Source organism: Ixodes scapularis, unplaced genomic scaffold, assembly GCF_016920785.2.
Source record: "Ixodes scapularis isolate PalLabHiFi unplaced genomic scaffold, ASM1692078v2 PGA_scaffold2__306_contigs__length_199485367, whole genome shotgun sequence".
NCBI lineage: Eukaryota > Metazoa > Arthropoda > Arachnida > Ixodida > Ixodidae > Ixodes > Ixodes scapularis.
The window spans coordinates 96,720,008-96,746,443 of NW_024609857.1; the positions used below are offsets into that span (position 1 = coordinate 96,720,008).

The 26,436-nt window shown below is 44.6% G+C and overlaps 1 long non-coding RNA gene across 1 annotated transcript in view; it reads left to right on the top strand.

Annotated features, from left to right (window-relative positions):
- The window catches only part of LOC121836770, a 51,547-nt gene extending 44,397 nt beyond the window's left edge, over positions 1-7,150 (top strand). Inside the window, exons 2-3 of the long non-coding RNA XR_006077992.1 lie at positions 6,768-6,985; positions 7,072-7,150. This is a non-coding gene — a long non-coding RNA (uncharacterized LOC121836770). The remainder of the gene's footprint in view (positions 1-6,767; positions 6,986-7,071) is intronic.
- Positions 7,151-26,436: the final 19,286 nt, after the last annotated feature.

A 26,436-nucleotide genomic window follows, 5' to 3' on the forward strand; every position in this document is an offset into this window, starting at 1 on the left:
TTTTATTCCATTCGTCCCGATCACTGTTCCCGGCTGAAGCTGCCTGGAGGTTGAAGAACTTGTTCCACACGGCGCGCTTCCAGCACCTGGGTACAGCAGAACCCCTGAAAATAACAAACAAAAACATAAAGTACACTTACCGAGGCGAAATGAAATATACATAGTCTTTCAAGCCCGTGATTCCGCCCACTGCTTAACAAAGAAGCGCGCCTCCTTTCAACGTTGCCTCGTAACAATTAGGTCTACGAAGCTCACGGAGGTAAAGTAAGCAAAACACATCTAATCTTTAAAAAAAAAAAAAAAAAAAAACTTAAAATTAAAAAAAATAATAAAAAAAGTAACCGATACACACTTTTTTTGTTTAAAACCAAATGTCTTTCTAACGACCGCGCAAACGTTGCTCGAAAGCTTTCCAGGACTGAACATGATAGCAATAATATATACACAAACAAAAAAGAGCGCTCTAAAAGAAAAATTTACAGAATCAGGTCGCTACTCGTGAACCAAATAAAAAAATTGCAACAAGAAAGACAAAAAAAAAGGCGCTTGTAATTGCTTTCCGTCGGCGGGTGTCCATTAATATTTTTTTTGCTTCGATTTATAGTCCTGTTTTCATTGGCATTATGCTTAGTCTTTGTTACCAGGCATGTACCATCTAGAACCTCGCGCAGGGTCTTAGCGAATGGGGTAACGTAACTAATTACTAGTCGATAATTGATTGCACTCCTTGAACATAAAGCTTACAAACTTTGTTTCCTTGTTCATTTTCGTTCTTTTTTTCTTTTCTTTTTTTCGATGCATAACTTTTATGCAGATTCAATTGGAAGATGAGCGTAACCGCACGGCCTCGCAATCGTGGTTGTAGGCCTCACCTTTGAAAACAAAAGGTTTAGAGGTAGGTCGCTTGACCTTTCGACCATGCGAGAGGCCCATGTCTTCAGGTCCTCTGTTATTCGCGTTTATTAACAATCTGCAAGCATTCTCATTGGTAAAATGCCTGTTCCTACCCTGCTCCAGGTTCCAGCCGCCCTGGTACTATATGGTGCAACGAAGCGCCAAAAAGAAACGTATAACAGGCGCTCCAATGATCCAAATAAAAGGTATAAAATACGATTAGTCTGGCGACCTTACTTCGAGCAACAGAAATTCACGCGAATCTCTGGAGCCGCCTGTGGAATAATAAGCACTTTAAAACATTTCGTGAGACAACTGTTCCGTTGGAGAGGGCAGGTGGGGCTATGGAGAATCCGGAGTCATTAATCACACCATAATTACGTCAACATTCCCAGTCTAAAGCGAAGATATAAAACAAAAACGACTCCACCGCGCATTTAGAAGTCTTGTAAAACGGTAGAATATAAGCCGAAGGGCGGCTCCAATGTGGCCCGTTCTTCATTTTATGTAACTCCGTTTACTGTGTATCAACAAAGCCTTGAGTGTAACCTTACTCCGTGAGGTAAAACGTTTCTCCCGCGTTTTGAACAACAACGATAATTCTTTTTTGAGTTCCTGACGTTTCACATCATGCGGCTACGCTGAAAATTGGAGCTAGCTTAATTAATCATCGAATATCCTCTTTTCGCTCAATGTTCGTTTCTCTTAACGATTCAGGGAGCGAGAGGCACAATCGTACTTAGAGGAGCCCTCCGCTCTTTTCTTTCTTTTGGTATCGGGTGCTACGCAACATCTAGCTCCGGAACGCAAAATGTGATTGTTCGGATTATCAGTGTATATATAGTGACACTTCCTATCTTCCTCTCTCTATAATGTCGCATTAAATATTTGTTTATTTTTTCCTAATACGCTCTGAACATATCGCAAGTCGGCCGACTGTCGACTTTTGCGTAGATGCTAATGGTAACAAAATAATGTAACGCTCACCAATGCACATGAGTGCAAAGCCGACAAAACACCATCAAAGACTCCGCGTCAAATCCTTAAAGTGCCATCGCTTTATATAACATTTCAGATCAGGGAGTGCACGTCTCTAGTTAGCGGAAAAACTTACTTCGTACATTCGCAACGCAGTCGCCCCTTCTCGCTCTTTTTCCTCGAGGGGCCGGCCATAGCGGAGGTTACAAGCAATTAAGAAAAAAAAGAAAAGCGTGATGGTACAGCCATAATTATAAGACAAACAATGTAAAAGTGAAAACAACAACAGAGCCTGGCCAATTTGTCATCGCGGATGCATAGCAAACAAACCTGTGCCGACATATTAATGGTCGCCGCCAAATTGAGCCGAAAGCGCTCCTAACGGCGACGTGATGCAGCTGTGAGAACTACACTACGTGGAGGATGGTGGATGAATAAAAAAATTACCCTCATTATTTCCGGCGTCAGGCACAGGATGGCGTCGCAACCGCGATCGTGACAGTGCCTGCCGCACAGTTGGTTGTTTTATCTGCAGGAAGAATATTGAATAAAGGGATGGCCCCACATGCAAGCGTGTACGAATCCGGCTCCTGCCGTGTGCACGGACGTCTTTGCCGGAAGGCAATCTTCCGGATTAAATCGCCTTTTTTTGTGAGTCCAATATTTCTGGGAAATTTGCAGTTGTTCCTGCAAACAGCTGACGAGTCGGATACATTGTTTTGAAACGGCCGGAAGCGGCTAAATAACGTCTTTTCACTCCTGAAAAAAAAAGAAAAAAAAAAAAAAGCCGCGTACGGTAGAGATTAGGGACCCAATTAACACCAAAGACAACCCCCTTTTTTTCTTTATGAAGTAGAAAGGAAGCACCGGAAGTAATGATTTCGGAAATAGAAGCTTTTCTTCCCGCAGTTTGCGAAGTGACAGCGATAGCTGTTATCGCGCGGGGTAGCACACTTTTATGCATGCTCATTTTTTAGTTTTCCAATCTCACAGAACACAGCCTTGCGGTCACTGAAGTATGTAGGAAAGAAAACTCACAGCACACTCGAGTCCCTCCTGCCTAAGACTAAATTGAGACAGTTACCGTTAGGATTAGTGGGTTCCTTTGCATCGGAATGTGCAGGTAAACCTAGTTCCACGGTAAAATTCTTGACGCCAGAGATAGATGTTCCAGGCGAGATGTACATGGCGGTGAAAACGACACCCTTGGAGGGTTTCACAGTGCAGGTGTCGCTCTAACTGAACGTATGCAAAGAATGAAGTTAGAGACGCGATGCGTCCCCTAAGCCGGGCGCGCTGTCCTGCCCGCAATCTTCTGGTGAAAGGTTGTCACGTGATTTGATGACATCATGTAGTTTTCTGCCTGGCGCAACCCCGACGCTGCGAATTCAGAGTGATAATTATGTGCTACCATCAGCGTTACTAAGACACTCAATTGGGAAACTCACCCTTGAAACCCGGACCGCTCGCGTCCACCGAGACCGAACTAAATACGATAACAGCGCCCTCCTTTAGCGACGAGTCAAAACATGAAAGTCGATTCAAATAGCGACTGCGTAACGCAACTGCGAGATGGCGCCACCGGCCCTTGCGCGACTCGACCCGAACCTATACGTGCAGCCGTGCAGTTCCCTGAATGGCCGCTGCGGGAGAAATGGCGGCATTGCGATCGCCTTTGGTTCGGTTCTCGAGTACGAATCGGAGCCACTTTTTCCAAGTAGGCTCTGGCAGTTTCCCGACTGAGTTGTTCTAGTAACGTTGGTTACCACAAAGACGCGGCGCAAGGTGAGGCTTGACGTGTCGAATTTTTTAATTGATCAGATATATTCTGGAGCAAAACAGAAACAAACAAACGAAAAAGCAACAAGCGAAGTGAGCGTCTTCCCAACCGTGAATCTTCGTTGCCTGTTTCAAGAGCGTGCAAGTCGATCGAGGCGATTCCGGTTTTGGGTCAGCGCCCGCTTAACTTGCGTACTTTTATTTGTAAAGATGCTCGCTCACGGACTCAGGCCTCGAGAAGGAATTGTTCCTGGACGCTCGGTCTGACAAGTGCTCGTGTCCGGCCTGAGTTAGGGCAACGTCGCAGAATGCTAATGAGTTGGAAGGCGGCTGCGATGCGCAACGAAGGCTCGCAACTCGCGTCTCGAGGGGGAAATGCCAATTTATTTTTGTTTAGCTCGATGTTTTTGTTTATTGCATTCTTCCCCTACGCAATAGCCTCGAGAGCAAAACAAATCGACCTAATTCAATTTGATGCGCGGTCGAGCGTTTCTCTTCGCTCACCGGACAAGCCGTTAGCCGACCCCGAAGAGGCGTAATTAATCTGGACAGCAGACCGCGAACGCGTTAGGGAATAATTTGAAAGTTATACTTCATTATTCATTACGTGTTGGCAAAGTACAGCCACCCAGCCGCGTTCGAAGATTCGTTTAAAGCTAGCAAATAGTTTGAGCTTGACGGTTGTCATTTATTTATTTATTCGTATCCTCCTAAAGGTGCTATTCCGAGGTTCTTACACGCGCACTCCACAAATTAAATTATTAGAACCAGTTTAACAGAGACGTTACTTTGCGATAATTTGGCGACTTGTAGATTTCTGTGTGAGTGTCGTCTCCCATCGTAGGTACTCTTTTATTTTGCATTGTACAGAAGGTGTTTGAATTTTTGTATTGTTCGATATATTTTCGTTGAAGTTAGCATTTCTGTCCCCCCTTAAACCTAATTCACATGGTGCGTTTTTGCTTGCGATTTCTTAGCTGCGACATTGAGCATTGCAGCTTCCACCCCTCTTTTTTTTTTTTTTTTTTTTTCTGATGCACGAGCGGCGTCGGAACTGGGAAATCTCAAGTAAAATTTACCGCGTGAATCAGGCTTTACACAATTTTCTAAGAGAGCGCGTAGAGGTATGTCAAATAAGTTTAAAAAATAGCTAAAGTGTTTTGTTTGTTTGTCTTTTCGCAAAACTAAACTGTATAGTTTTTTTCTGTGTTTTTTTTTTAGGTCATTTACTGCACGTGTGAGCCTCTCAGTCGTGCCTTTTTTGCTGCTAATGCCAGGACAGAAAGGTGGAGATTCAATCTCTTATGAAATGCATATGCTCGGTGATATGGATGTGGCTTCTCTAGCAATCTGCTACATCGTGCTAATTGTTCCAGCCAATCACTTCCAGATAAAATGAAGGTAACAAAATTAGTCGCATTAGAGAAAACAAGTATCACATAATAAATTAAACATTGATAGGATGGACGCTTGGGCGAGTTGGTGAACCATACTTGACGGTGAGAGCGCAGGTAAAACCAATTTCACACCAGACACTCGGGAAGACAAGCACACGCGCTGAACTTACAACTCTTGTGTATTCGACTACTTCATTTTTCTCTTCAACGTCAACCCAGACGTTGAAGAGAAAAATGAACTAGCCGAGCACACAATAGTTGTAAGTTCAGCGCGTGTGCTTGTCTTCCCGAGTGTCTGGTGTGAGATTGGTTTTCCCTGCGCTGTCACCGTCAAATTAAACATGTTTTGTTGTTCTGGAGGCTTAAGTTACTTCCATACTTTTCAGCGTTAACCGTCTTCAGACGATAAAATACAATCTTAATAGGCAAAAGGAAAGAAGAAAAAAAAACAATCCAAAAGACCATTCCCATTTTTTTTAACTGCTATCCCTATAATGCCGTAAGCATATTATTAAAAATGTTGTTTTATTTTGTTACATCTTATTTCGCGCGTGAAGTGTGCGCCGTAAAAAGCCACTACGACCATAAAGGAGATTCATAACCTCTCAGTGACTAATAGCAAATAATTATCTAAATCAACGATGCAATGGAGCGTGCTCTTGAAGAAAACAATCTTCAGCTCCAAGTCCCAGTGCCGTCGAATCACCGCCACCGGAGCGATCCACGAAAGACACTGCAGATGTAATGTCCGTCAGGGCCTTTAGGGTAAATAAATAAATGAATAGATGGAAAGCGCAATCACTACATAGAGTGATGTTCGATGGAATATTCTTATCGTATTGATTTGCCACTGGCCAGCGACCTACGAAAGAAGTGAAAGAGGGTATTTATCCATAGAGGCTCACTACTGCTATAGTCAATGGCAAGTGAAGGGTACGAATAATTATGTGCACGCTTCTTCCTTCGTGATTGGTTGTTCGCCATTTTTTATCGGTTAATGCCGCGATGCCATTGGCGCGGGATCAATAATGAGATGCTCGGAGTTCGCAGTGCTCTGCGCAGGGTATTGAACCGAACCCGAACCGTGAACCGAAAACCGGAAAAAACCTTTATTTTCTCTCGAACCGGAGTTGAACCGGAACGAAATAATTTTTTTCGCTCCGGAGCGGAACCGATATGTTTTCTATGCGGTTTTCGGTTCATAGCCGAAGTCAGGTCGCGTCAAAAGTGCGTGGCAGAAAACACATGTAACCTAAAAAAAGAAACCAAAAATGTAAATATATATATATATATATATATATATATATATATATATATATATGTGTGTGTGTGTGTGTGTGTGTGTGTGCCTTATTAGGAAGCTAGGATTGAAGAAACCAATGGTTGATTGTCCAAGGCGGTGGATGTCCACGCTGCATATGCTCACCAGGCTACTTGAACTGAGAGGCTTCACTGGAAAGTTGCTCTCAAAAGAAGAAAGCTCCAGGTCGGCATAAGACGTATGGGCGGAAGTCGAAATGCTCGCAGTATTGCTTCGCCCGGCAGAAGTGGTGACTAAGACATTGCAGAACGAACAGCTCACTGTAGGAGATTTTTACGGCGCATGGCTAAGATATTTCATGGACACTTCCAAGATATCGTCGCCGTTAGCAAAGGCCTTTGTCCAGACAATGAAAAAGAGGGAGCGACAACTTCTTGACATGGACGTCTTCTGTGCAGCAGTGTACATGGATCCCCGCTACCACCATCTTTTCACCCCTGAGCAAAAGTACCGGGCCACGTTTTACTCGACAAAGACTTGAAGGCGGATCGCAGCTCTGCAATGCGAGCAGATCCTACCCTTTCTTCTGAAACTGCGGCGGCTCCAGAAGATCCCGGAGAAGCCCTGGAAGCGCTCCTCAAGGAGAAAGAGGTTGAGGCTGGAGTGCACGTTCGAGGTAAAAGTAACCCCCTTTATATAGCACGCCTCCTGGAAATGCTAGACAAGGAGTCGCGGTTTTCAAGGGACGCTAACGTATTGCAGTTTTGGGAAGAGACGGGAGCGCCATCCAGAACTCTGCGCATTGGCGCAAGTAGCCCTGGGAGTGCCTGCGACCCAGGTGAGCGTGGAGCGAGCCTTTTCTCCACTGAAGTTCATTTTATCGTCTCATAGGTGCCGTCTTTCCCCGGGTATGCTTGACGACGTCCTGCTTCTTCGGTCAGCTGCCTGGCATTAAAATGGCCTTTAACCCGCGTCCCGAGGTGCCCCAACACTAGCTCGTTCGTTCCACATAGTAATGCGAGACTTTGCTTTTTATATGTACCACTTTTATAAAATATGTATAGTTTATCTTTTGCAATCGTCAATTGTTTTTGTTGCATATGAGTACGAACCGGTTCGAACCGGTTTGGACCTTTATTTTTTCACTCCGGAGTTGAACCGGAGCTGAACCGTTTTCTCTGAACCGGAACGAAAACCGGAACGAAAAACATTTCGGTTCGACACCCTGGCTCTGCGTTTCTCAAGTTGTCAGGGACCTATAAGTTGACACTCGGTCGTCATCCATAAAAACTTGGGTCTTCGGCGCCATTTCTTATGTGTGTGTTTGCGTGAGTGTGTCATTAGCGATTAAAACAAAAATGAAAACGCCCCATCACCATAGTGAGTTACGCGGACGCTACAACACGCAATACAATTCGCAAACAAGCGTACACGAAAACCTCAGCAAACATGCAAATGAGTTGCCAGCCGTCGGGCCTGCCTCCGACCGGTTGCAACAAGAGTGCCTCTGTCCACTCGCATTTACGCTTGGCACGCGATGTTTCCGTCGCGACGCCGAGCGAAGACAGTAATCGCCGTCGTCCGGTGAAAAATAGTCCCGCTTTGCATAGAGCCGTGTACACGAACGAGCCATTCGCGGGGCGGCCTTATCGCCTTTTACCGGGAATCGCCGCAACGCCGGGCGTCGTCCAGCACACTCCCCGCCGCCTGCTTTCTTTGCGATATTCTTTCTGCGCTCTATCCTTCCTAGACACTCACTATGCCCACTCTTTGTAGACCCCATGGCAGACCATGGCCTCTGAGATTAGCGCGCCGGTAATCTCAGGGGCCGTACCCAAAAAATGACCGGCACAGCATTTATACGCGCGACATCGCCTTCGAGCTTATCAACCGATGACCATCTTAAATTCGCCGAGATTATGGAAATCGTCTTAGTGGAACAAGCGTGCACGGCCGGGAGTTCGGACAAAGAAGAATCACGCGATCTGTATGTCTCGGTTGCGTGTTTACGTGCCATCGGAGAAGACCCCCTCCGAGTTCGGAACAGTCAATTCAGTTCACGAATTCGAGGGTTCGTGACGGCGACTTTTAAGAATTAAACGAACAAATGAACAAACGAGGCGGTTAAAAGCTGCCTTCGTCTAATGATGCACATAAACGACTCGCTTTATGAAAGCAAGCTGCGTTTAAAAAAGGAATCGTGGCTGCGTTCATTTTTGTTGCGTGCCTTCGTCGCGGCATCATATGAAGCGCCTCTTCGTGAAAAAGCAAAAAAGCTTTCCTCGTGCGATTCGGCATGGCAGGAATAGCATAAAGGCAGCGCGTGACTCGGCAATCCCAATCGTTTCTTCTATTCCAGCATGGAAAAATAATCTCGAGTTCGTCTTCTTTTCATTGTCTCGAAATGTTGTAAAGAAAGAAGGGTGGTATTGTTCCCAAAAGGACCCAGAACTATAAGTAAATACATTTTTAATTACCTGAGCGGCGTGTCATAATTTTTTACTACTATCAGAGAGGTGCTAATTGAAAGAAAACAAACTTAAATTGGACATTACTTTCAGTTGTTTAGTCAGTTATATAAACCGTTACTAAAAATTATTTAAAAAAAATTACATCACGTGCAACATAAATTAAGCTTTCGTGGGTTCATGGGTTGATAAATTCGAGTTGACCCTGGGTAGAAGTGCCTGTAGGCTCATAAATCGGATTAGCAACACGTGATGATCACGACAATATGTAACTTGAACTAATTGTTGTTTTGTTCGCAATAGGAAAATCATTCTACATGTGTATAGAGTCATCCAGAGACATAACTTTAAGAGCGATTGAATTCGGTCCCAGTTATTGAATGCAGACAGGTTTCTTCCACTTGCTATACCTAGACGAATATATAAATCTTGTATTGTTTTCTTTTAAACCTTTTGTAAAAAATCAAATATACTTAAGCAAGACTAAAATTAACACCAAGAGCACTCCTGTGAGTACCTGAGTTCAATCACCATAGTAACTACATTCCGAGCCTCAAAATGGTAACCAATCATTGTTTAGACTCGGCGAAACGAAAGTACCTCGCTTTGTTTGGCCGGCATTTATACAACCTTCAACCAAACATAATCTTATTTGGATCTTCTGAAAGTAGACATCGAGCCCTTGTTCATTCGTTGTGTTGATTAAGGAGACTTCGATGACCCATGGCTGAGAAGCTGGCATGCTCCTATTGAACACATCCTTAGCGTGTTCATTATTCTCAAAAGGTACACACGTGACAATTTCTGACGAAAGAGCTTCTATCTCACTCACTGATACACACACTAAGTCTCTGAGACAAATATTTGCATTGCACCCGGTAATTTACGGTCAACAGCAGCAACACTAGCATACTCTCGAACGAAAGTGAAGGAAGTCATCATAGATACAAGCACGAGACAGGCGAATCAGGGGGAGGGGGGGGGGGGGGGAGTTAGCTGGTCCCTCCTTGCTTATTACCATTGCAAATAACCGGAATTTCGGAGCAGAGCCACCGGACGGACGCCCTGTAGCTGCTGGACCACGCGTGGCTCGACTGTATACACGCCACGCATATATGCATCATTCTTGCGCCTGACTGCCCCCAAGTGAACATCTCGACTGGCATGTTTAAAACATCGCTTCATGAGTGCGTGTAGAGTCCCTTGAACGTATGCTAACGACTTTTTCGCGAGATAACAACGCACGAGCTAACCAGGTTTCGGTAGGACGTTACGAGCGATCCTGCGAACTCACGCAACAGGCCTCGCTGTGTGTCACGTCGGAGTGCATGGGTTTAGTCACGTAAGGCTATGTAAACAAGCTGCGCGTAGAAGCCGGGTATGACTCGCAGTTCAGTGAACGACTCGGGAATCGTGCTTATCATATTCAGACAAACTGAATGTAGCGTAATTCGCGAAAATTGCCACTCATTGGAAATAATGGATGGGACATAACATCATACCGGTACGCCTTGAACCTGGAATCAGCTATAGAAAACCAGTTATAACCAGAACGGACTCGTACTGGGTCCAGTTTATTTTTACATTCCTGTTAAATAACTTTCTTCCTGTTTAAGAGACAAATGAATCTGATTTGTTTCTCTTACCCCATAAAAAAAATAAAGAGAGAAAATTCAATTTATATCACCATATATTCTCGATCCATCACCATATAGTACTGTGGATTCCTGCGCGGATACTGCATTTTGAAACAAAATTTTGTATTCTGCCACCACGCGCCTCACGTGCCCGCTTTGCTCGCATCAGGTGTAGGCAGTGGGCAGAAACCGAATTCTGCGCAGAAACCGAATTCGGGAGGAGTGAAGCTTCTGCGCATGCGCAGTGGCGACAGCAGCACCACCGCAGTGACGTTACGTCAGAAAGTGGAGTTGGTTGAGAGTGTGTGTACCAGCGTGTGGTCGACTCCCCGCTTACTTTCCAGGGAGCCTTTCGGAACAAATTTTCGAAACGTTTGTCCCGCCATTGCGACGTTTAACTGGAAACAACACAACGTTAAACTTCGCCACCCACACAACGCGTGGGCAACGTTTCCAAAACATTTCGCCCAGCCCAACCCGAGTATTTTCGCTGATTGTTGGGGCGTTTTCCTTTTTTTCCGAGTCGCTACTTTGCTGACGAGTCGACCCACAGGACGAGCAGACACCCTCTCGCCTTACTCAGGGGATGGGGGGTTCAGTCACGGACGGCCACTTGGTTCGCTTCAGCGGCAGCTGCTGCCGAGGGGTCCGTCCGTGTGTCTCAAAAATGCATCCCGCAGCCAGAAACCATTCGTCATCGAAATGGATCCGTGCCCGATAACTGCTATCTTTGTCCGCGGGCTCCAAGATTAATGGAGCTTCACTCAGACGAGCGATTTCCATGCGTCTTGCTTGCATGCAGGGAGAGGGGCTCGGCGGCCACCGCCGACTATGCACTCAGTTTCACCTTACGATGGACCGCAGCGGACGTTACGAGCCGTTCCAGCCAATCCAACGCCGTCCACGCGTCACGTGAACACGCGCATCGCATCGCTGCATCCCCGTCTCGAAGGGCACGTGACTCTCACGCCGCATTGGATTGGCTAACGACGACTAGTAGCGTCCGCTGCGGTTCGTCGTGCAGTGAAAAGGAGTTTAGGCGGGAGGGTCCCCGGCTTCCTAAGGCTGCGTCCTGCTAAAACAAACATGTGGGGGGAACCACGACACGCTCGAAATTCATGAGGCCCAACTTTTGCGTCTTCCAGGTACCGAAGGAAGGTGAAAGCTGCTCGCTTTTGGCCGATCGTTTGCTTCACTCGTTTCCTCGTCGTTGTATTTTTGCTTCTTTTGCACGGTCCCGGAGATGAGTTTCGTGGGTCGTGGGACTGTAGGGGCTTGTGGGAAAAAAAACAAAACGTCCTCGCTCTGCCAACGCGACTCAGGAAGGACAAGGTGGCTGTCGCTGAACTGATAGAGCAGGCGACAGATGGCGGTACTGATGCCACTCATAGTCAATTTGCTGGAACAACTTATAACGTACTCCTACTTCGATCTCGCCCAGAAGACACCGTCCTCTCTCTTTTTCTCTCTCTCTTTCTTTCTTTATTTTCGCTTTTGTTCAAAAAGTTATAATCATTATAATAAAAAATATATTAAAAAAATGCCGGTTCCTTGCTGTGCCTTGCAAATGAACTCCGGCGATCGCCGAGTCGTTGCAACCGATGCACGTTCTGCCCCACAGTGACGGGCGACATTCGTGCATTCGTGCGATTTCCCACTAAATTTAGAGAAATTGTTTTTTCCCGTTCAATGTTGCGGCAAATTTTGCCCGCAATAATTTTGTCAGGAAAGCTATTGTTCTCTAAATGTGGCAGAGCGGCGCGACCCTACACGAAACACACCCGGGGGTTATTTAGCGGTTCATAAAGGAAAGCGAGTATCAACATAAAATACGAAGAGCTGCTATTGACCCATGCCTGGTACAATATAAAACTATCCCTAAATCCGTGGACAATATTTATGTTGCAATATCATTTTTACTTGGGCCATTAAACTATTCAAATTATTCCACATAGATAGCGCTTTAAAAAAAATTTAGTTTTTTGTTGTTTTTGTTTTGTTTTGGGGTATCTTATATTATTCTATTGTTTCCCTGATCAAAACTGCATAATATTTGTTTTCTCACAGGAAAAAATAAAAACAGTGCTGAAGTATGGTAAAGTGAGAGAGGAAAACTGCCACCCTCCTGAGTTTTTGCAACTAACTCAAAATAATTAATTAACAATAATAATTGTAAACCGTGAAAACGGGCGAGAATATCAATTACTAAGGGCCGGTTGCACCAACGTCGCTTAGCGCAAAGCGGAGCTTAGCCGGGAACTTAAGCTTAGTTTCGGTTTCGTTCGGTTGCACCAAACTCGCTTATCGCTAAACCTAGCACTAAACTACGCTTAACTTAAGCGCCCAACATTGGGCGCTTTGCTTCTGGTTGTTTCTTAATCCTGGATTAAAAACATGGCGGCTGGTTTGTCACGGTCGACGCGGTGGACGAAATTGGTTGTGCAAAGTGTTTTAGGCTACATCAGCGTGAAAGTCTCGACAAAATGACTTTCCATTGTGACAAGGATGCAAAATATTGTCGCGTGAAGTGTTTATCGACCCCTGTTTTCAAGTTGGCTCTCCACTTTCAAGGCGTGTTAGCCCTAACCGAGAAACGTACGAAGCTGTGGGGCTCACGTCTGTATTCCCGTTGGTTCATCTGTCAACGAGCTTATTCGTATGTACTTACTAATTTTCGCATAGCTGTAACGTATTGTTATTTACCACCTTGTTTATTTACACTTGCAGCGCGTATCCTTCAATCTGATCAGCGCGTTGAATAGTGGCAGTACATGATCTCGGCGATCAGCTGATTCTCGACACCTCTGCCGTTTGCATTAGATTGCGGCGCTTTTAAGTAATAAAACAGCGAAAATTCAATTTCTTTCGTTTTCTGAGTTTTGAGACAATCTTCAGTGAATTTTCCTTATCTCGCGAGTAGAATCTTGGCTTCAGAAAACTGTATCGTTCCATAACTGTAACTTTTTTGGTGATCGCATTTTTTTTATATACTTTGCTTTATATCTTTCATTCGTTTCCCGAGAACGAGATACTGTTGTTTCCGAGTTGTGCTCTGTGATGGTGTTTTCCCTTTACTTTTGTCGTTTGTTGTCATTGTGACGATGGTTGAGACTATATACCGGAACATGTTTTCAATAAAATTCAGTTGAAAGTTGCGCCTTGTTGTGTCCTCCGTAACTCTTTTGGTGATCGCGATGTTTTAGGAATATTTTGCTTTATATCTTTCATTCGTGGCGACGACAAATCGTAACGACTACTATGTTAGATTCGTTCATTGCTGTATCGGGGCAGGCTGGGGCAGGTGATGCGAAGAGACAACCGTTCTTATCGGCGCGATGTGATGTACTAGTGGGAGTTTTTTTTCTTCTGAACTCGACAGTGTGAAACTGAAGTCCGTTTGAGGCTGCAGCGGATGTTCAACGACGGTACAGTGCAGTTCTGTCACCTTGCTGATAGCAACGAGTACCGTCGATGCAAGGTCTCGTGACCTGACCTCTCGACGACTTCTATTCGACGAGTTCCGGGCATTTTCGCAGCTGCCGTGGCGAGTTCGTCACTGTTTTGAACTTCATCGGTCTCAGGCTTGACTTGGTTTTAGTAGTCATCTTACCTGCCTACTTATATCCATGATGTTTTGTCTTCAGCGATGTAGTGAGTAGAGAGAGTGTCCTTCTCGCGTTCGGTGAGTTTTGGGGCCCCCGATGGCTCCTTCGCCTCAAAATGTGAGCACGAAAACTACTACCACTGTCAAAATATCCTGTTATCAACCGATATTAAACACACAATCGCAGATGTAAAGAGCATTCGTGTTTATTTGAAGCTTTGACTTCTGTTATTGAAAGTTAAATGAAAAAATGATTGAATTTGGAGACCTTTAATTTGTTACTCACCGAAGAAATACAGCGAAAAGCAGACGCCGACGACAACTACTACGGCAGTTTTTCTTTCTTTTTTTTTGTTTTGTTTACATCACGTGATTTCTCTCCGCCAATCGTATTCGTCGCTCTCAGCGTTCCCTGGTTTGCTCTGTTTGTCCCTAGATTCCCTACGCAAATCCAGCGTTTAGCTAGGGGCGCGTCTGTAAAGCCGGCTTAACCTTGGTGCAACCGGAATTTAAACCCGTGCTTACCTAAGCTCGGTTTAGGGCGCTAAGCCGGCTTAGGAAAGTGCCGCTTTGGGTTAAGGTAAGCGGCGTTGGTGCAACCGGCCCTAAATGTTGCTTCAATTTTCGCGAAATATGACAATAGGAATAATGCCTTCCATGGAGTCCCCCCCCCCCCCCTTTTTTTTTCTTTTGTCGTTGATACTTCACTTTTTCTAAGAAAAAACAATGTTCCTGTTTATTCTACAGGGTGAACTACTAAACGAGTGGGGAATAAACTAAGTTTTAAAAGTAACTAGAGGTCCAGGAGTTTCTCATTATATTTATTGTCACGACAAGCACGTATATAGTATTTGCCAAACATTTCTTCGAAGCTCCACTTCCGTATACCCAGGGAGGAACACTTTTTGTGGTTATGCAGTCCAAGTTACGAGTGCGCGTACTTAGGAGTCCATTAAAACTGCGCACGCACACTCCTCCTCTCGCCGGAAATGCCACAGAAAGTTGTCCCCGAGTACAGTAACTGCAAACAGCGCAGCCACTCACCTAAACCACGTGCCGCCAAGTCAATTAAACTGAAGACCGCTTCACGATGGCGTGCGATCTTCACACGCGCGTCCAATATTCGCGTCACGTGTCAAAGAAGAAACAAATATCGGCTTGCCGTTTTACCACGTTGCCATAAAAGCTCTCTAAACCAATAAAACGGCAGTATCCATTCGCCCGAAAGCCTAGCAACAAAGAAACATATTAAATTGAAAAGCCTGGAAGGCTTTTAGCTTGACTGTGGGAGAGGTGGAACCGTGGCATCATCGTTAATGCCAGCCGACGACTCGCTCAAAGGCCAGTTCGTGCCTCATAACCACCACTTGTCACGTCTTCGGGTCTTCAAAACCCAAAACCACAAGGCCCTTCTTACGATCAGCCCGCGGGGGCCCCACCTTCTCCCCGCCAAACGAGAGTCCTCTCCTCAGCTGCAGAATTTCGGAGCACGGATGCCCCCAGTTCTTCGAGCCGTCACAGGACAGGTCCCCACACTACACACCATGGGAGAGGGCAAGGGAACCATGGAAGGCTCTAAAAGGCAGCATTCCCAGGAAAGACGAGGAAACGCAGAAACCGGCCCCCCTTCCCGCCTCCAACCCTGTGGTCCTTGGCCCCCCCTTTCTTATCTCACAAAGATGGTCCCTTCTCGGCCGTCCGCTGGTCCTCTCCTGAGACGTTGATGGAGTGATCGGCCCCGATGGCTATCGCTGCTGGCTGTGGCGTCGTCGCCCCGCGTCGCCGTAGCAGGCAGCGTGGCTTTTGTCGCGTGAATCGTTCGTCCGGTTTGTCTCGCGAGCTGGCGCCTCGGAAGAACCGTTATCAGAAGTCGTTTTTCTTGCCCTCCTCTGTCCTCTTCTCGCTCCCTGTTCTGGAGTTTTTGCTATGACAGCAGGAAGGCGCGTTTGGAACCGTGTACGGTTGTCACAGACACTGTCCAGCAGCAGTGCGGGGGTTTGGGAATGTCTGGCTGTCGGGACGGTTGGCGACGGACTTGAGAAATAATGGCGCGGAAGGGGACGCCCCTGGGTGGCGCGGACTTGTCTTCTGGAATTGGCGAGGATTCCCCGAAGCGTCGAGCTACTTCTTGCCCGTTACTCTTGTTGGGGAAGCCGAGTTCCTTCCCGGTGGAATGTTTTGTCGTGATCGTGTGGTGAACTCTCCACTCTGTTTCGAGCAAGTGTCGCGAGTCGCCTTGGCTGAAGTCTGTATGCTGCTCCACTGTCGGAGCTCCGCTTTCGACAGCTTAGTCATGGAAAGCTGGCATTCCAATTTTACCGGAACTGCACGGAATCTCTGCAATTTACTCGGCAATAAAGCGGTCGTATTCGTTTTTCGGTAAGGCATCATTTTCTGTAAATTCGGTGTTTCTTTTAGGTTGCATCGATATCATCACATGATCCACATCACCGACAGCAGCCTACAGAGAATACCTAAATCAATAACGTACGCAAGGAATGAGGCCATCTGCGTTGGGATGGCCTGCCTGAGGCTCGTGAACCACGAGCAGCTCGTTGGGGAATACGTGTGGCTCTCCAGATATCTGCACTCATTATATAAAAATATGCGCTGAAGTGTGCGAGGCAGGAGTTACAGGGTAAAGGGTCTTCTAGAGGCCTGATTGATTATTAAAACATTCAGACAGTGTTGGTGTTTTTTATAACATATGGAAGTCGAAAGTGTTTGATGATTCGAGGGTCCACTCGCCAGGGACAAAATTAACAACTTTAGGGTAACTATCGTGCATCTGGTTTAGCAAACAATAAAAAATAAACTTTGAACAACCGACACTTTTTGGCGCAAATAATACGATGGGCGATAGTTGTTTCTTATTATTATTATTATTATAAACTGTACCAAAACGGTGGCGTAAATATAGTATGGCGTCTATTGCAAAGTAAACTCGTTTTGAAAAAAATCAGTGCTGAGTGTCGAAACGTCTTGATTTAATTTGCCATATATATTCTATGGTGTCTATTTTTTTTAATCAAAGCTCCGTTTAATCGTCGGCTCAAAATACATATGCACTTTTTTTTTTGTATATGGTACAAACTGGAGACGCTGACTAGTAAAACACGTCGGAGCAGCATACGTAAGGTTCATGGAATTCTGAATGCAAGCTTACGAGAGGCTGTAGAACACAAAAACCCACGATTCATACTTAATTAGGAAACAAGGCAAACCCTCCACGATCTGCTAGCGCGGTACCCGCAATTGGTGTACAGCTAAGTTAACGGTAGCACTTGTGTTACTATAGACACGTTGCTATCCTGACATTCCCTGTTGCTTCTTCGCTCTCGACATTGGTCTTGTTTGCCTAGTTTTCCCAATCGTGTTCTCTACCTTTCTAAGTGCGCGTTGTAGTCGTAGTATACATTCAATGCGACGCTGAAATACCAAATAAACGGTCCTTCAAAAAAGGTCTATCATAGTAACTGAGAAGTTAACATACAACTTATTATCGCTCTGCCGCCAATGAGACTTCGGCATTAGCCAATAAAAATGCCGAAGAACGAATAGCGATGCAAGAGTCGTGAAGTGAATAAGCCACGCTATGCGTTTCTGAAGCTGTCAGAGACTATACTCTTTTTCACCTTGTGTTGTACCGTAGGAAAGGCTACAAGCGTGAGCTCCTTGCTCTAGGGCACATCTCGACAGCACAAGCTCTCGTGCACCAAGGGCAGCTGCCAACGCTATGAGCTCACGCTTCTAGCCTTCGCTGCGGTACAGCATAAGGTGAAACGGAGTTATATATGGCTATATGGCGTGCAAGTTCGCCTGCTCCTTGCGTACCTCATCCGTTTTGTTTACCCGCCAAATGCGCCCACGTGTTCTTTTTTTTTTTTTTACCCTCGACTTCAATAGACCGATCTCACCAACTTTAGTTCACAGGAGGCAATCGGCAGTGCACGAGACTGTTCGTGCCCTGCACGCGCAGAGCTCCAGCCAGGTTGTGGCACGCGCAGAAAGACTAAAGTTCCCTCGATGCATTTCGGCAGCGGTGGCGTAGTCAAAGTGACTGGTGAGATCGGTCTATTAACGACAACCCGATCTTGGCTGCCTCGTCATCGCGCATTTCCTGCGTCTTCGCTGTTTTTCTCCTTGGTGCGGGTACCATTCAACTACTCTTGCAAACTTTGAGAGGGGCACCCTTCAGACCAGCCCAGGTACACTTGCAACGTAAACGTGCAACGTAATCTGCAACACTACATGATTTCTAAGTTTTCAGCAAACAGCAACGGGACACCCTCAACCGCCCCTTCGCTCTTTGACCACGCACTCCAAGCGTTCTGCGAAGACATCTCAGCGAGGCGTTCACCCTCGACCCTGCTCTTGCTGTCAAACGTTCGTGGGTCGCGGGTGAGCAAATAAACGTTCCGAGAAACAAGATTAGCTGCCGTGGGTTTCCTTCCCAAACGGGCAAACTGACCAGGACGAGGCACAGCGGCTATCAGCGGACACGAAGAAACACTCGAAAAATTGAGTTTACTGAAAGAAGGCAAGATGAAAAAGGCGAAAGGGCTACCGGCGCTTTCTTTCTTGCTGGTTAGTTAGGATCGAGCGGAAGACCCGGATGAACGCCTTGGACGCGTGTGTTGGTACAAGTTTGTTTTCTTCACGGTTTCTTCCATTTTTTTTTTCTTTTACTTCTAGATTTAACTACAGCTAGCGCATTCAATGACGACGATCCCCTGGTCATTGGACACCATTTTTCGATAATAAGCTGCACGAATAGCAACCGAAAGTGCAGAATATAATCGGAGGAGATCTGTATCGCGCACGGGATCCGACAAGGCAACTATGGCTGCAGTGTCGTCAAACTTCATCGCTTTCCAAATGTCCAAGACCACTGGCGGCAATGGGTGGCGTCCGTAAACCGAAAACACTTTTCCCCGACGCTATCCTTTCGAGTGTGCTCGGAACATTTTGTGAATGGAGCGCGCACCGAACTTAACGCTGTACAATCGATTAGCATGGGGCACACGCTCGCAAGGTGCGTGCCAGTTTTTTCGTGAGAACTGCTGTTTCAGCGTGTATCTTTTTGTAACTTCATTAATCTTAATGTTGTACCTTTGAGTGGTGACATTGACTCGATTTTACCATCTACAACACTTAGATGAAGGCACCGGGTGTGGCTAAAAATTGTAAAAAAGTTAGTTCTATCACAACGCGCTGGATTCTTCTTATTTTAAAAATTAGTACGTAATGTGGTTGGGAAAAATACTTCAATAGCTATTACTGAAATGTGCTCATGCATCGATTTTGAATCGTTGAATCAATGATCGACTCGCTCCCGCAATGCACCCATCTCAACTTTGTTGTTTTCAGTTTTCGACAAAGGACAGACCCGTTGACACGGGATCCTCAAATAAAACATTTATAAACATGTTCAAGCCGGAGGGATCTGCTAACGATCACTCCATTATTCTTATTTCGCGCGTCCTTGTTTACATCATATTTCATTCTTGTGGACGACATGAAACGCCAAACGTATTCTCGGTGTACTGCATCTAAAACGACAAAAACACTGAAGGGGAATCCAATCGATGTTAACTGATGCAATATCTTTAGTACTCACCTTGGAGTTTTATCGGAGCAGCGTTCAGTGCCGCACTTGGCATCGCCGCACTGGCGGATGCCATAACGCGTGGCAAGAAACGTTCTTAGTGAGTTGAAAAACGCCATCCGCGGCACAAAGAACACAAGACACGCCCTAGGTTGGATACCCAGCACTTTGGAGCACCCAAAAAGCACACCCAAAGCGGGAGCCACGCCAGTGTTTCTAGCCACTCAGCATAGCCGCGAAACCTGACGCTCGCTAGATGGCGCTACACTATTCAAAATGGCGCCACCCATGATAAAACGGTCTATATGCGGCAGCGTAGCTCGTTCACGGCATGGTAAAAGATAGCACCCAGACTAGCTAATGAACAGACCAGACTCGTAAGAACTGTTTAACTCGATCTAAAGGTGTATAAGGTGCAAATGCATGTGTTAGCTAAAGTTCTAACCTTATGTTTAAAAAAATATAACCGTAGTTATTGAACAACTTAATTCGCTGCCGAAGAACATTGTGGGAACAACACTGTAAGAGCCATTGTTTACAACATGCAAATGTACAGCTAATGCTATAATGATGCACATCAGTTAGATTAGAGATACGGTAACGAAAAACTTAAAAAATGCGATAAAAAATAGTCTAAGACATGCACCTAGGGTGTTAATTAAACAAGTACAGTATAGGTATATTTTGAAACAATTTAATTAGCAATAAACAAAAAAGCAAGAGAAACTAACGAAAACTATCTCGAGACATGAACGTAAATAGCTGACGTGAGATCACGCCGATCAATAAACCCCCTGAGAGCATTTGTGGGAGAAAAAAAAAAAAAACAATCCGATTCTGCTCATGCCGTTTAGAACACAAAACAGGGCAAGGGAATCGTTCCAAAAGTCTAATATATTCCTAATTAACACTGCGACTAACGTAATATTCATAAAAATTGAAAAGCAGCGCTTCCAAACACTTTCTATCGTCGCTTAGATCGTACGACCGTTTATTTTATTTTATTTTTGCCCTGATCCTCTGGAGACAAATATCCGAGTTGAGGTGCGTAACTTTTCATTTAAAACGCTGTTCGGTGTAATCTTGTTACTTCTATTACATTATATAAAATAAGGACGACGGGCATTCCAAGTTAATTCATGATAACTGTGGACGAACTCTCGAAAGCTTCTGACAGTATAATAGTCTGTCCTTTAACTTATAGAGGCAGCCTATGAAAACTAAAATCTGGCGTTGCAAACTGTTTGACATAAATGGTTGTCTCACAAATAAAATTTGTATCGAACGGACAAGTTGCTCAACTGAATAGCTAACAAAAAACAAACAAACTAAAACCGAACAGCGATAATACGCCGAACCAAATCACACAAACATATGCACGCGTCTATTAAAATTTAGGTCTCCTTTTCTCCTGCACTGCAGCAGCGGGAAAACTGTATAGATATGATCTAAAATACGGCGTACTCGTTGCACAAATTTGATTTAAAATAAGATATATCGCTTGGTTTGTTTATAGAGTTCGATATTTTTAATTATAATGAAACCATTTTTTTCTATCAACCCTTCACTCGCTTCCTTAACCCGCGTTTTGCAATGTCAAGTGCTCTAGCTAGTCAGTTATTTCTTGTTTCTTGTTTTTTTCTAGATATTAGCATTTGCTTGAGCATCGTTAGGGTATATTATATAAGTATACCAACTTTTTGCCTTAGTCATTATGACGCGGAAAGCTCTACTCGAGATAAAAATCTGCTATGACCTAGATACTCTTTTTTATATTTAATATAAGAATGTTTGTAGAAGGAGGTCAATCGGTTTGTGTCGTGACCGCCGAGTAGGAGCTTAAAAAAAGGCTGAACATACGTGCTAAGCGTGTGATCGATTCGTCACATAAATTGTCTCTCGGGTCACTCAATCGCCACAATCAATTAAAAAAAAAAGAACGATAGGGCTGAATTATCTAAATACCAGAGCGCACGTCAAGCACACTGCGGATTGTTGTTATTGATGATATATTATTTTTCGACGTTCACTTTGAGGAAGTGAGCGAACAACTGATTATTTCAAGCCCACAGGGTTAAACCTCATCACAGCCCGTTTCGATTCCGATGAGCATCGATACTGGCGTGCGGTCGAGCCTTTAAGCCTGTAACGTGCATGCACGTTAAAGACCCCAGGCTATAGCAGTGATACTGCACTGGCTAAATTGATCATTTGCAGTGAAGACAACCGGCACGAGACTCCCCGAAGCAACGGGTGTATTCTTACACCCTTTGTCCCATATAATACAACACCCCAAAGCTTGAGTTCGACGGACAGCGCACTGACGTCGAGCCGACGGTATCAACTTTCACGAGCGGCTTGATAGCAGCGCGAGGTACAACTTCTTAAAATAGCTCATTTGTACGTGTTAGTATTACTGCTTACAAAAAAAAAATAATAATAATAATCTGGGTTTTCTTGACTTTACGGCAAAACTTCAGTGTTTTTATTTTCATAATATTTAATACGTTGTTTATCTGTTTAATAAGGTATATTGCACCGTTTTCAAGATCCTCGTAAAATGTGGGACCCGTCAGTTCGGATTCGGAGCGGTGTGCGTCTAACTGAAGTTTTGGCTTGAATTTTATGAAACAAAGAATGCAAAACTACACCTTTTTTTTTTTTTTTTTTTTTTTTTAAAGTGTACATGTTTTAGGCCTACATCGCGTTTAGGCGAAAAATGAGGTGCGACACAATGCACGAACCAGATATGTCTTACATTTTGCTGCGTCCTGTGTGTTCTATCTTGTTGCCTCATGTTCACTTCCTCAAACGCTCGGCGAACAAACTGGTCTCAACCAGTCAGTACATATTACGCACGTGTCGGTGAATATCGTTTTAATTTCCTCCGCAAGAGCGCGTGCCAGTACTGCAATACGTTGGATAAAGACGACAATCTGGATTAAGTCGGGATTTCACAAATCACGTAACGATTCCACAGAGAGTTCCTCCGATTATACAATTTCAGCTTTGATACAATGTATAACTGATACTCTCTTGTTTTATTTAGTGCATTTTTAATAATTTTTTTGTCAACCAACTAGCACAAAGATTGTTCGTCCTCCGATTATTCAATGTGTAATATCGTTACATATACGTCTTCGCAATTTTATGAGATCTTTGCGTATCAGCCAAGGAGCAAAAAGTTTTTTTTTTTTTTCCAATTCTTCAATTTTAAATATCATAACAAAAGTTGGAACTTGTTCAAAACCAGGCATTACGATTCGTTACAGGTGACAACAGCCCTTGTATAAGTTGTACAAAAATGAAAAACAGTTTAGGTTGGGATTTACTCAAAGAGCGAAGAAAGGGCTTGAGATTGAAACTCTTTCACAGCATATATTACGAAAGGACTGTTATTGAAAGAAGTCTTTACATTTTTGAACCACACTATGCATCTTCAAAACAAGATCATTCAAAAAAAGAAAAAAAAAAAAAAAGCCGAGGAATGTTGTTCCGTTTATCTATGGTATGGATATGTATTGTTATTGCATAATATTTGCTGCCCTGCATAATGCCTAACGGCGCTTCAGGTATTCAATTAAATAAATAAAGAAATATTTTTTTTCCTAAATTTTATAAAAAGTTTCTTTTTATAAATCTCGTAAAGCGGTATGTTTTCGTGCAGGTGCACTTCTGTGTTTGCTTTTATCTGTTGGTCTTTTTTTCCATTACTCAGGACGACTTACCCTGCCGCGTCAAAAACACCAATTCAATTTTTTATTCAGTGCCCACCACAGGATAAGCTTAGTGTCCGATTGCTCTATCATCACGTTGTCCGTACGAGAAATCAACGACCACAAACAAATTTCAATCGAACCGAAGCGCCCGAAAAGAAAGTTTCGTGCATTTCCGAGTTTTGTTATATCAACCAAATAGCACAAAGCCCTTTTTCGATTGTTCAACCTGTGGTATCAATATAGTGGCATTTTCGAAACTTCATAAAACGTTTCCAGTAACGAATTTCCTAAATCCGTACGTTTTGGGTGTGCTTTTGTTTTTGCATCTTTTTGGTCTTTCTTAATCACACACCCAGCAGCGTCACACCCAGAAACTCAATTACTTATTCAGAGCCTACTGCGGGATAAGAATTCTGCCCGTGCAAGTAAAGAATAGCACTAAGCAAATCACAATCGAACCGAAGCACTCCAAAAGAAACTCTCCGTTTTATCGCATACTCCCAATGGCGTTGGCGTTCATTAGTGCCCGCAGCTAAGTCACCCAATCCGGTCGCAATCGCTCGCATCTGTCACGAAATGCATAAACGCACAAATGCCCCCCCCCCCCCCCCCCCCCCCCAAACGTGAGGACACAAAACAAACAAACGGATAAAGCAAAAGGTGAGACTTCTGCAACGGCGGTGGCGACTGCTCCCATGTCCAGATTAGCGTCTCAAATTACCCGACACAAGAGATAAGAGTGGCACCAAGTCGAAGAACCCGCCGAATGGCTCTCAGAAGAAAAAAAAAAAAAAGAGTTATGAGTGCACTCAAAATCGCAGAGATAGGAATAATAGCATTAAAACTAATAATAATAATAATAATAGTAGTATAAAGTACATGCGCTCGCACGAACACTTTTTTCCACGTATGTGCTTTCATTAATCCAAACTTGGCGTGAGTTTTTTGGCTATATGGTTTATTTTTTTCTTCGCGATGAGATGTTGCTTTTTACTCCAAGATATGCGAATGTGAAAAACAGATAAATCATGCCTGCTGACCTGCCAGAAGACAAACAAGAAGGAACCCCATTTATAGCGTCTGAGCGTCTGAAATATAAACAAACAAACGTTAAAAGGTGGAAAGGAGGCAGTTATCGCGCGTCCTGCAGATCTCGAGAGTCTCCTTTTTATTTATTTATTTACTTCTTTGAGAGGAAGAATGCCGCGATATAAATGCGCTTTAACAAAAAATAGAAAACCTCGCTCGGTGTAATAAACGCACATCAAAACTGTAAGAGCGTCCCCACCGACGCTACGGCATTTGGTTTGTGAAAGCAAATACGTGTTACCTTATCGCTGCGAGGCATTAAAAAGCGATCTCGTCGTTGGTTCGATAGCGTGACTGTACCGTAGTTTGCAATCCTGAGAGCAGGAGCGGCAAAAATAGAACCGAAGCGCCTGACCGGCATAGCAATGAAGCCGGTCTGCCTACCTCTCGAATTAGGGACTGAGGCCTCCACGCTCCTTTTATTTCATTGGACTTATTATTTATCTCCCCGAGGAACTCTTTGCACTTGCGAATGTATCCGACTATTTGCGACGAGCGCGCGACTACCTCCGCCCTGGTGGCGGTATAGGGAACTCAGGAAAGAGAACACACTGAGCGTCGGAATAGACTTTATAAACTTCTTATTTGTTATTTTCATTTACCAGTTTTTTTTTTTTTTTTTTTTACTTGCATAGAATGAATTACGCCACTCACGCCCGGATCGACGGATTTCATAAACATCCAAATCGTAGGCAGGTGGCAGACAGTATTTACACTGATGGCTCAGACATCTGGTGTTTGAGTACGACTAACATTGTTAGTACCGCTGACGTCCGCTTACGAGAAGATGCTACCAAGCTGGCTATGGTAACGGAAGGCCGCGCAAGGGAGCGCGACGCAACGTACTCAACGCGTCTGAACCGTGGTATTGGACTCAATGCGGGCCAGACGGTAGTCAACATGGGCTATAAGGAGCAAAAAGCATATGTTTTAGTGTATTTTGTTTCCCGTCTGCCCCAAATTAAAACAGCATAACATTCCTTCTTCCATCATCAGTTTGTAATTGGTACAGTATCACGTACATTAGCGTTACTTGACTATAAGATTGGAGCATCATCGACGTGTTATCAAAATCTTGTTCATGTTTCACACAGTATTCATCGAGGTTCCGGAGAAACTTTAATTTGACATAGGTGTGCCTTATGATGAAGGTGGGGGACTGCATTGTCCGGTACCTTCAGCGTCGCAGTTCCGCCAGCGTCTTGAGAGTCAGTCAACCTAGAAGACAATATGGCTGCAAAGGCTCTGTGTCTTAAGAATAATTACTCTGATGCTGATATTCCATCGTTTCGTGTGCATTAATACCCTATTTTTTTTAGTGGTAACTTCAATGCACCATCGCGCTTCCCACGTGCCCCCCTATCTTTCTAAAATTGACTTATCTAGAGGATTTCAATGACACTCAATGAGTAAATAATTACAAACGCAAAGTTGATTTCGCTAATTAAAAAAGCTACTTAACAAATTTTAGATAATTAACCGACTTATCGTGACGGTTATCCCTCTATAGCAGGGGTGGCCGGGCCGACCAGGCCTAAGAGCCGCAAACGAAACCACAAAACTTCTAAGAGCCACGGGGGGGGGAGGGGGGGGTGAGGGCAAGTTTAAATTTTGTTCAGAGTCTGACAAGGCTGTACGACAGTAGGTATGGAGGTACAAGGCTGCCAAACCGCGAGCCGTACTTCATTCTGCCTGAAATCCCTTCTTTTTTCCTGGGAAAATGCGGGAAGGGGGGGGGGGGGGGGGGAGGGGGGGTCCCCTTACGAGGGATCCGCGAGCCGCACTTGGACCAGCAAAGAGCCGCATGCGGCTCGCGAGCCGCGGTTTGGCCACCCCTGCTCTATAGTGTGTCCCCCTGGCCATATGACTCACCTGCACAAACCACATTAATGAAGCTTTCACTCTCTTTTCTTTGTTTCTTTTACACCTGTAAGGCATACATATATACTCTGTATGGAGAAATATCAAAATCTGCTTTGGCAAATATTTATTTAGTTTACGT